General features: G+C 41.2%; 1 pseudogene; it reads left to right on the forward strand.

The window, feature by feature from the left end:
* Positions 1-12,478, forward strand: part of LOC136572926 (centromere-associated protein E-like) — a 48,692-nt pseudogene that overhangs the window by 21,339 nt on the left and 14,875 nt on the right.

Here is a 12,478-nt window from a genome sequence, read left to right on the forward strand (position 1 = left end):
GTTGTACTCAATGGGTTGGTAATGACGTGGCTCTCTACACTGAATTCTTGCAAGAAAGTGCGAGAACAGCGTCTTGTACGGAATTTATTTACTCTCTGAAGCTCTTCTGTTTCCAGTAAAATGATGATTCTCCTTTTTGTATAGTGCTCTGACAAGACTCTTCCCTTCAAAAATGTAAAGAGCTGGAGCAGAACGTGGCGGAGTTAGAAGAGGAGTTAAAGAGACGGAATGAGGAATATGAAGCAGTAGTTCGGAAAAGAGATTGTCTTGTAAATGTGACTGCAGATTTGGAAGAGAAACTTCACTCAGAAGATAAAGATGAGCTGCAAATAACCAGTTTAAGTGACCGGAGTGAATCTGTGCCTGATGGTAACGAACAAAATCCTATGCCAGAAGGAAGCTTGGAGATGCCTGGAAAACTGTCCCCTCTGAAAACTGATGAACAAGAGCTGGAAAAACTGAACGATTCCCCTCTCAGCAATCGGACAGATGGTGTGGACCAGGATCCAGTTCTAGGACTACTTGCAAGCCCCATTCATGATCTCTGCCGGGAACAAATCCAAATGCTGGAACAAAAAATAGCAGATTTGGAAGGAAATGAGAGTCCAGTAAATGTGAGGGTCAACACATTGTCTTTTTTTTTCTAGTTATTTAACCGCTTTTACCTGTAAAATAAGTCCTTGAGAGACACGTCCTCCTGTGTCTCTCCAAACTCTTAGAAAGCTGGCTGACCACTGATGTGGGCTCGGAAGAGCTGCAATGGAGGTGGTTGACAACTGGCTTGTGGCTTGATTTTGCAGTACGACAGCATGGAATGTACCTTTTGCATAATTGGTCACAAACTTTAAGCCACTTCCTCAGACTGTATTCAAACGGCCTAGAGCAAGTTGCACCCGAAGATCTCAGGCGCAACTTGCAGAGCACACAGACCCCCTTTCCGTGTGCTGTCTGAGGTGTGTTGTGCTGCACATTACATGTGCTAACGTCGTCCGAGAATCAGAACACAATAGAACATGCAGCAACTTTTCAAACTCTGACTGAGTGAAAAATTGCTGTGTAAGTGATGTCCAAATCTTGTCACACAGACATATTTGTAGGTCAAAAGCAGGAGTACAGAAACGTGAACAGAAAAGGTATAATGGTAAGATTTGTGCCTCTTCTGGGTTTTAAATTTAAAAAAAAATCTTCTTATTTGTATAGCGGCAACTTATTCTGCAGCGTTTTCAAGTAATTTATTTATTACCCCTACCAAGCTGGATACTCATTTTCGACCTTGGTTGGCTGAGTTGACCTTGAGCCGGCTACCTGAATCATGCAGGATTGAACTCGCAACCTTCAGGTCATGAGTGAGAGCTGAGGACTGCATTTCTTTTACTTGCACTCCTGGTTATGGCTTACAAATGCTGAACTTTGTACACTTGTGTAAAAGTTGCGGAAACGCTGCTGATAAACCGCAGCAGAATCCTTTATTAAAGTGACTGGGATTAAAACAAATCCTGTTGACATGTAGAGGTGGTTAAAAAAAAGCTGTAGATTTTCTGCTATGTACTGTAACCTGCATAAATGTGTAAACTCGCTTTAAAGGAGTTTTCTGGTCCATAACTATTGATCTGGCGATCCACGAAAGAGCAGCTGGCCAAAAGGCTCAAAACTCTACATTTTCTGCAGCGGCCTGGTAAAGCCATCTTCAAAGTAACTAAATTTTAAAGGGGTTCTGTCATTTAAAAAAAAAAAAAATACTTGCCTATTCCCCTATTCCTCCCCAGGCAGTCGTCTTACAGCATTTTCTCCTGGCTGATCTTATTCGGTCCCTCGGGTTACCTCACCGCAAGCCAGCCAGATGCGCTTATTATGGAGTGTCCATTCCTGGTATTCTTCTTCCGGCAGGTCAGTGTAGGTTACATCACTAGTGACGTAACTTTCATTGCCTAGGCATTCCTTTCTATCTATTGCTGAGACTGCGCATGCGTGCTGGCTCTCCGCGCAGAGCTCATATACTGTTGCAGAGCAAACATGCGCAGTCTCTACAATAACCTGGCAGGGAGAAGATCTGGTAAGAAGACTGATGGGGGAGGAATAAACAAGTATAGAATTCTTGTTTTCTATTGTCAGAACCCCTTTTAATGCAAACATCAAAAAAAAAAAAAAATTGCTACGGTTCATTAGAGGAGTTGGTAATCTAGTCAAAGAAAAGACATCTGTCTACAAGATGCAGCTGACGGATGTATGAAATTAGGTTAAACAGTAATGCTGCTAAAGCACCAAATGAGGAAGAAATGGCCAAACCCTAAGGAGGGGAATAAAGTTGTATTTGGGTGTTTTAGTGACAAGAAAAACTGTGCGATTGCAAAAATTAAAAATGTGGTTAACGATAAACGGAGATAAGGCTGTCACTGACCACTTGAATGGCTACTTTAGTTGTGTTGTCAGAAGAAAATGATTGGGCCTGGTATTAACGCTAGTTGCAGGCGCTCTGAAACATGGTTTTTGGATACTGGGAACTTGAAGGCCTCATATCCACTAGAAAAATACAATCCGCCCAGAATCTGCTGCAGATTTCCACAGCAGATTCCGCGCGGATTTGCTTTAAATGGGTTTTTTTTTTTTTCATGTGGATATCCGCACCCATTGCTAGCAATGTGGCCGATCCGCGTGGAATCCGCGGTAAAATGGAGCATGCCACGTTTTTCCTCCTGCACGGAAAAAAACGCAAATCTATTAAAATGTTATCCGCAGGTGCAAAATTCAATTAAATTGACTGCGGATGGCCAATGATTCCCTATGGGCAAAATTGAATGCGGATCCAATGAATAACAGTGATCATTTAAAGTAAAAAAAAAAAGTGTAAAAAAAAAAAGCCAGGCGAAAAAAAAGTTTAAAAAGCTTACATTTCATCTCCCCTCATGGATCATATCCGCGAGGGAGGATGAAATGACGTACCTAAGGCCCCTGGATTTTTCTGCGGACCTTACCCCAGCTTCTGCGCGCACACCCTTCACCAAAATGGCAGACTCATGCGCAAAATCCGTGGATTGCCAGGGTAATTTAAATTTTCCCTGCTCCTGGCTAGAAAGCTTAGCCAAGAGCCTGGAGATTTCACGGGGGGCCGCGGTAAGCGGTTCCTGATCACGTGTTCACCGTTATCCAATGGATAACGGCAATCACTTAAAAGTAAAAAAAAAAATTTGAAATTTCAGCTCCCCTCACCAATGCGATCGGTGAGAGGAGATGAAACTTTTTACCGGAGGCCTCCGTATTTGATCCCCGACATGATCCTCCTCCGTGAACCTTCCTAGATTCCTTTAAAAACTGTGGGATCAAAATACGCAGTACACCCCAAGATAAATTCGTTAAGGAGTCTAGTTTTCAAAATGGGGTAATTTTGTGGGGGTTCTCTATGGTTTTGGCCGCTCAAGAGCTCTGCAAGTGTGCTATGGAGCCTAAAAGGTCTTCAAGCAAAATTTCTGTTCTGAAAGACACAGACTACTCCTTTCATGTTCGGCACCCGACATAAGATTAGGGCCATAATGGGTATGTTTCTGAACACAGGACAAACAAGAGTATCCATTTTGGGGTGTAAATCCTCATTTTCATGTGCCCTATAGAAAAAAAAAGTCTTTTAAATTGACATATTTGCAAAAATATGAAATTTTACTTTTTCCTCTCTAAATTGAATTAATTCCTGAAAAAAAACCTGTGGCGTTAATACTCCCGACCCCCCCCCCCCCCCCTTCCTCAGTGAATACATTAAGGGGGTGTAGTTTTTAAAATCAGGTCATTTGTGGGGGTATCTATCATTCTGACACCTATGAGCCTTTACAATCTTGGCTTGGTGTAGGAAAACAAAGTTTTCCTCAAAATGCTGAAAAGTAATGTTACATTTGTACGTCTCCTAAATGGTTAAAAAAAACACACGTTTTTCAAATGTGCATTCAGAATAAAGTAAACCTATGGAAATATATAACTTAGCAAAAATCTGTACAGCATGTTTGCACATATTTGATATATTACAATTGAATGTGAAAAAAATATTTTTTTTCAAAATTTTCCCAATATTGGCACTTTTCATAAATATACACAAATTCTATCAGACTATTTTCACCACCTAAATGAAGTACAATATGTGGCGAAAAAACAATGTCAGAATCACTTGGATATACAAAACCTTTACAGAGTTATGATAGGTTAAGTGACACATGTCAGATTTCCAAAATTTGGCCTGGTCATTAAGGCGCAAACAGGCTTGGTCACTAAGGGGTTAAACAGAAATTTTAAATTCTTCCTATAATTGATTCATTAGTTCGTGCTCTAGACCCCCAAGTAATGTGTTTTTTAAATGGTTACTTAGGAATCTGATGTCACATGCCATTTCTATGTAGGTTTAAAGCTGTCGCTTTCTTTGAGGGAAAGGAAACTGTCAGACCGTATGGCATATTTATTATAGATGTACAAATGGGTCACTGTCATTTGCTAAAACACTTTTTTGAGTTTTGGCTTTTTTTAAAAATCCAAACTAGCATCACCGCTTCTTGCTTTCTGAACCACCATGAGTCCTAGCTCATGGATTCCAACTAGAGTTCATCTTCAAATTAAATTGAAGGTGGAATCCCTTCCTGAGTTATAAAGACGGGCAACATTCCCACTGTATATAGCTTGTTACTGAAATAACTATTTTGTTGTAGAACATGGAGGAGAATCGTCAAAGGATACTTGAGAATGAAGAGACTACGCAAACCCAACTCATGTGTAATGATGTGTTTGATAACTTGCAGGACATGGAAGCAGAGCTTTGCTCCTTGCGTCATGAGAAATTAAACCTTGAGGAGAAGCTTTTCAGCCTACAACAACACATTGACAAGATGACAAGTGAAAGCGATGAGCTGAAGACTACACTTCAGAGCCTAGTGTCAGAAAGGGACCAGATGAAGGAAGACCTTAGAGAGAACGTAGAGATGGTAACTAGGAAATCCTTAGGTTTTCTTCTTTTGGAAGTTACCGCATGGAATTATAAACAGTTTTTGAATGAATGTTCTTAATTCTTCCTCTTTGTAGTCTATTGAAACTCAAGATCACCTTAGAGAGGCACAACATGACCTTCAGCAGCAGAAACTGAGCATAGAAGAGTTAACATGTCAGATTGCATCTTTAGAACAAAAAGTATGTTATTTTGGACGATCAATGTTGCATTTTATCTTGAACCATCCAAATTCCACAGATCTTATGTTTATTTTTTTTTTCTTTTCCCTTCAACCAGTCGTCTATACTAAATCACGAATTGCAGGAAACTATTGCAGTTTTGAAGGAATCCAACAATGAGCGAGATCTTCTTGAGCAGATGAAGCAGAAACTGGTATTAGAACTAGAACATCTTCATAATGATATTAAGAACAAAGAACTGACCATAGGAGAATCTGAAAAAGAGCGGACTGAAGCTGAACAAAAAGTCCTTGCCCTGACTGTACAGCTGAAGTCTATGTTAGAGGAGAGGGAAGAGTTGCAGAAGCAGGTAACTCAGGAGGAACTTGGTAAAGGTTTTATAGCTACAGGTCATAGATCTATATTCTTTTACAGATTCATGTAAAAGTACTTGACAGGAGTCCATCATGTTTGGTTAAGAAAAAAAGTAACCTTTTTCTACATATCATCAGAACTAAACAAACCAAAACTCCATCCAGTTGCCAGTAAACATGTCAGGGTTGAGAAATGTCCTGAATGAGTGTGTAACTGGTCATCTTCTTGCTCTTTTAGTAGAAGGAAAAAACCATCCCTAAATGTGATTGTTCTATGATCCATCACATGGGTGGTGATAACATGACGTCATGTTCCTGTAGTCTCTGGAGACTGTACAAGGGGAGAGATGAATTGCCACCTGTGATCTTTCTTTTTGATGTTACGTTCAACTTACACCTTCACATAATATTGGCTGGAAAACTCTACATACTCTTTAGGGATCAGATTGGTTTTGACTTGATTTAAGAAGTTGTTTAAGTTTCCATTAGTCTATTGGTAATGCCACTTTTATCGCACACTAGTCTGCTGAAACTGAAGAGGAGCTTAAAAGGACTCAAGAAGAACTTGATCAGCAGAAGCAGGGGGTTGAAAAGCTGGCAAATGAAATTTCTTTGCTTGAAGAAAAGGTATACATTTAGCTATATTGATAACTCTATGATCTATCATTCCCCGTATGGAATATAGAGAACTGTCCAGGGATGTGCTCACTCTTGTTTGTTTTTTTTCCTTCAAAAAGTCCTCCGAGCTAGAAAGAGAGTTGCAAGAAAAGAGTCACATCCTGAACAAAGCTGTTGAAGACAGACACATTTTTGACCAGTCTAAACAAGGTCTCGTCTCTGAAATGGAACAGGTTATGGAGGACTTAAAGAACAAGGACTCTGACTTGAAACAAGCGGAGAAGGAAAAAGAAGCAGTGTCTCAGAAAATACTTGAACTTACCAACAAAATGCAAAGTATTGCACAAGAAAGGGATGACCTGGTGCATTCCAAGAAGAAGCTGGAAGAAGAGGTACATTATATTGTGGACAGAAGAAAACTACTTCCTTTACCGTAACTGTCCGGTTTAAACCGTTACCCTGAGTACTGCACTCTGTCAATCTCCCTTATGTGGGGTCACTATGGAGCAAAGGGCGTCTGAGGACTGCCTCACACTTAGCAATGCTATGGCCACAGCCTTGGAACCTTGAGGTGCTCTTCTCAGGCAGTTACTATAAAATCAGTGTGATTCTGGAATTAAAAAAAAGACCACCCCAAAGTTGCATTGGTTATAGACCTCTTAATGCTGTTGAACAGTTGGGTTTCCCAATAGATGAATCCTCTGTTTCACTTGTAAGCCATAAAAGTTTTACAAGCATCTTTTTCTACTAATTCCTGTTTTTGTTAGTAGGGCACTTAGTTGTACCAATTGGCTTCCAATAATTTGAATCTGTGAAATTTGCCATATTTATCGCTGAGTATTCTGCAAACACCCAAGATGCAGCAGCTTGACTTTACTAGGATTCAGAACTTTTATATGACTTTTGTCTCTTATGTTTTTTTTTTGTTTTTTTTTTAAGGGTAAATTTGTTGTATTTTAAATAGAGATGAGCGAACGTACTCGGATAGGCACTACTCGTCCGAGTAATGTGCCTTATCCGAGTACCTCCCCGCTCGTGCTGAAAGATTCGGGACGCGCTGCGGAGCGGGGAGCTGCAGGGGAGAGCGGGGAGGAACGGAGGGGAGATCTTTCTCTCCTTCTCTCCCGCCCGCTCTGCCCCGCTCCCCGCCGCAACTCACCTGTCAGCAGCGGAGCGCCCCGAATCTTTCAGCACGAGTAGAGCGGTACTCGGATAAGGCACATTACTCGGACGAGTAGTGCCTATCCGAGTACGTTCGCTCATCTCTAATTTTAAACAAATGTTATGTACCTTATCACGAGAGTCACATCAGTTGTGCTCAACTTCTGTAAGGTCATAGAAACCTATCAGAGGTTGTGGTCTGTAGGGGACCTAGGCATTAAGATCTCGTCGGTGGCTAATATAACTTGGTTGTGGCACTTGAGTTGCAGTCTCCTTTAACTCTTCTGTGTTATCCTTTGGTGGTTCTTTAATGTAAAAATTTAGTTACATTTTTTTCCTGACCGCTAACCCATTTCTTTTCCCTGTTTTTTAAATCAGGCGGAGAAATTAAGGGAGGAATTTCAGCAGCTAAAGCATGAGCATAACCTCTTAGCCGACCAACAAACTAGGAAGACTAGCCAAATAGATGAACTAGAAACCGAGCTCCAACAAATGCAAGAGAAGATGCGCCTCAGTGACACTTCCATTAAACAACTGGGGAACGAGAAAGTTGCTCTACAAAAGCAGCTGCAACAATGTGAGCTGAAGGTGGCGTCCCTTCACCAAGAACAGGAGCAGATGCAGCAGCTGCTCGAGAGAGTGCGAAGCGAGAAACAAACTATATATGCCAGTCTGCAAGACCAAGAGAAAGCGGTAGGTATACCATAGATCTATATAGTAGTGCCGTGTGGGAGAAAATAGATTGTGCAGTCCCACTGGCAGGCTGGTGATTGCCAAGACTCACGCGGACTTAGAAAAGTGCCTCTAACAGAGAAAAAATTGCAATACTTGGATTACCTTTTATATTTTCCCAAGATCTTAGAGTGATTTTCAGCTTTTTCAACAATTCAGTGTTCAGCTTACATAACTTAAAGGGGTATTCTGGTTGGGAAGCGAAGTTTAAAAAATTCCAGATATGAATAGTGTTGGCGCCATGTTTATGTACAACTGGTTATGGGTATAAATTGTGCAGCCTTTCCCAGCTTAGCCTGTCCTCTGCGGTTTTTCGGCTATTTTCCAAGGTGGCCGCCACATCCCTGTCGATATGCAGCTTGAAAGTACATTTTTCACAGTTCCCAGCTCTGTACTCCCTTTGTGTATGTATACCCCCACTAAGCGCTGCCCTTTAGTGGTCAGCAAATCCAATCTTGAGAGCTGCAGAGAAAGTCAGCCCGGTCATTCCTGCTGAGCAACCTCGACCTGTAGCTCTCGAATACTTACAGGTCGTATCCAAGGTAACCTGGGAATAAACACTTCTGGAGAGCCGGGAGAAGGTGAGGGTTTATAGATCTACCGACACAAAATCCAGAACAGAAGCACATTGCAAACTTTAATGGTTTAGCATTCATTTGAGAGCAGTTTTGTGCAACAGGAATATCCCTCTAGGTTTGTGCAGGGTTTTTTGGATCATTTTGTCTTGATATACATAAATTTTGAAAATTGTGCTAGTCACACTTAGAAACTGACTGTAAAGTGGAGTCAAACTCCTCCTGCACTGCCTCCTGGTGGAAGCAAACCAGCGCTCCTCATATGTCCCCAACTCCAGTCCTCAGGGACCACCAACAGGTCATGTTTTTAGGATCTCTTATGGTAAGAACATCTGTGGCAATGCCTGAGGCACCGGCAATTACATCACCTGTGCAAACTGAGGAAATCCTGGAAACATGACCTGTTGGTGGTCCCTGAGGACTGGAATTGGAACACTGGTCTAGTGGATTTGGTTATGTAATTGCTGCCTCTTGAGAACCCCATTCCAATGTGCCCAAATATAAAAGGAAAACACATGTTACAAGCCAGGTAAAGGAGCATCACATGGGGAGTTAAAGGTGTGTGGGTGCTAACCATTTCTGGGTCACAGTGGAGGTGGTTGGTACCCGTAGCAACAAGGGGTAAAAAACGTGAAAGAACACTACAGCTTTTCAAGAAAAGGAGGCTTTTTTTTTTTTTTTTGAAACTTGCATTTAATGGGTGAGTGCTTTATTTTCACATTGGAAGCGCATTGGATTGGGGTTCCTGAGATGAGACTACTACTTAATACTTAGCAGTTGTAGTAAATGCCCTGAGTTGTCTGGTTGTTTTACTAGGTTGCTCAGCTACAAGACGAACTGATCACTTCTCAGACAAAACTTGAGACTGTGAAAGAGGAGTGTAATGAGAGAAACGCCCAACTAGCTGAGAAAGTTAATGAAGTAACGGAACTGTTAAAGGAGAAGGCTTCTGTGGAAGAGGAGAACGAACAATGGGTGGTGGTAAGTCTGTTAGCCATGCAGATCGGCCACCATGTGATATTTAACTTCTATGTATCTCTTGCATTTGTGCTTGCATATAAACCTAGGTTTTCAGAATACAAATTCCTAAACTACTGGGATTTGTTTCTGTGAGGGGAATAGATTGCCTCTCTTGTGCTGAACATGGATGTTGGTGCATTTATTCCAGAAAGTGTCAGATGAAATGGTGAAGAACTGGAAACTGGAGAAAAAGATCTCTTCTCTGGAAAGTTTGGTTACTCTTTTGCGCTCAACACGGAATGAAACTTCTGAAGAAGTAGATCAACTAGCAGTATGTACTGAATCTTTAGAAAGAAAGAATCAAGAATGGAAGGTAATATTGATGTTTACAGTTGTAGAACAGGATTTCCTATTGGCTGGCTAAATGAAATATGACAATCTCTAAGAAATGTCCTTCTTTTTTTTTTTTTTGAAACTTGCATTTAATGGGTGAGTGCTTTATTTTCACATTGGAAGCGCATTGGATTGGGGTTCCTGAGATGAGACTACTACTTAATACTTAGCAGTTGTAGTAAATGCCCTGAGTTGTCTGGTTGTTTTACTAGGTTGCTCAGCTACAAGACGAACTGATCACTTCTCAGACAAAACTTGAGACTGTGAAAGAGGAGTGTAATGAGAGAAACGCCCAACTAGCTGAGAAAGTTAATGAAGTAACGGAACTGTTAAAGGAGAAGGCTTCTGTGGAAGAAGAGAACGAACAATGGGTGGTGGTAAGTCTGTTAGCCATGCAGATCGGCCACCATGTGATATTTAACTTCTATGTATCTCTTGCATTTGTGCTTGCATATAAACCTAGGTTTTCAGAATACAAATTCCTAAACTACTGGGATTTGTTTCTGTGAGGGGAATAGATTGCCTCTCTTGTGCTGAACATGGATGTTGGTGCATTTATTCCAGAAAGTGTCAGATGAAATGGTGAAGAACTGGAAACTGGAGAAAAAGATCTCTTCTCTGGAAAGTTTGGTTACTCTTTTGCGCTCAACACGGAATGAAACTTCTGAAGAAGTAGATCAACTAGCAGTATGTACTGAATCTTTAGAAAGAAAGAATCAAGAATGGAAGGTAATATTGATGTTTACAGTTGTAGAACAGGATTTCCTATTGGCTGGCTAAATGAAATATGACAATCTCTAAGAAATGTCCTTCTTTTTTTTTTTTTTTTTCTTTTTATAGGATCTTGTGGAAAATGTTTCCACCATTTATACAAATCATCACAGTTTGCTGAAAAACCTCTCTAGGGATCTCAAAAGAGAAACTGAAGCTCAAAAACAATCGATGAGTGCGATAAAAGAAGGTCTTTCATCAACACTCTCCAAGACTTTTGGAAATCTGGAAACTGAACATACCAAGCTAAATTCTCAAATCGAAAATCTGCTGCATAAGTTTAAGGTATAATTCTGGTCTGGGTGACATAAAGGGGTTGCACCAGAATTATCACCTACTCGTAGGGTAGGTGATAAGTTTGATCGGTGGGAGTCTCACTGCTGAGGCCTCCACCAAGATGGGAAATGCATCTCTTCTGGTCACTGTTGGCTCATTGCACCCACCCTCGGTGATGTGGATCTTCAATGGAATAACAACCACTCTTGTACGCCACTCATTTCAATGGGGCTGGCGTAGATGGCCAAGCACTTTGTACTCTGCCATCTCCCGAAGTGTCATGAAAAATGAAAGGGTGGTACAGCACATGCGCTACTGTCTCCCCATTCAATCTCCATATCACTGTAATGGGTGCAGTGAGCCTGCGGAAAGGAGAAGGGGAGCACAGGACCTCCATTCTCAGGATCAGTGGGGGTCTCGGCAGTGAGACTCCCACTAATCAGACCTATCGTTTGGATAAGTGATTGATTAAGTCAATTGCCGTGCCAACCCCCCCAAATATATGATATATATATTATACTATACTAAAGGTTATGTAATCCAGGTGTCAGAAGGTACTAATCATCCCTGCAGAGATCTAGCAGGTTCAAAGTGGTGAAGGTAATGCTTCCAGGTAAAAAAAAACAACTCCTTTTTACAGGCAATTCAAATATTCAGTTCAGGGTCTACATTGTTGACGTCCAGTTTTTTCTTGCCTGTATCATTGAAAGACACAGCTGAAGACCTTGGATATAGCTACTGGCAGGCAGACACTAAGCAGAAAGTGTTCTCTCCTCCCACTAGCTACACCCCTTCTGTGGGCACCGCTCCTAGTTTTAGCTTAAGCCCCATTTAGACACAGATTATTGCTTGAAATTCATTATAATGATAAAAGTGAGCAATGGTTTTGCTTTTAAAGACGGACATTTTTTCCCTAATTAAAAAGTCGTTTCAGTCGTTTTATTATCGTTGTGTGATGTTTGCATTGAAAAGTCCTGTAAAATCACTGAATGACGTCATTTTGACCAAACGAAAAGCAAACGGCCGAACGATGGATTTTAAGCGGACTGAAAGACAACGATAAGCGAATCTTTAACGATAACTGCACGACGGGCGCAAGATAGACGCAATGATTATCGCCTAAATGTTGGCTTTTGAGAGAATTTTGAGCGATAATCGTTGTCTAAATGGGCCTTTAGCGTCTGTAAGGGGCAGATATTGTTCTTGCTGGACTCCAACTAGCTCTTGGGTTCAGGGAATACAGGCATGCAGGACTTTCCCTGTTGACCCATCAAGGAGGAATAACCATGGAGTTAACTGTGCAGTTGTCTGTCATAACCTTGAAAGAAAAAGGGGTACATCAAAGTCCTTTTCAGGGGAGTTATGAGCTTCTCTTCCCTGGCAGCGGCTCCTGTAACTCTTGACCCGCTAGGTCCTTTTTTTTCCTTTTATTGGTGCAGAAAGTCAGAAGCTGCGTGTGTGAAGCTGTAAATTGTGCCCGAT

Source organism: Eleutherodactylus coqui, chromosome 7, assembly GCF_035609145.1.
Source record: "Eleutherodactylus coqui strain aEleCoq1 chromosome 7, aEleCoq1.hap1, whole genome shotgun sequence".
Taxonomy (NCBI): domain Eukaryota; kingdom Metazoa; phylum Chordata; class Amphibia; order Anura; family Eleutherodactylidae; genus Eleutherodactylus; species Eleutherodactylus coqui.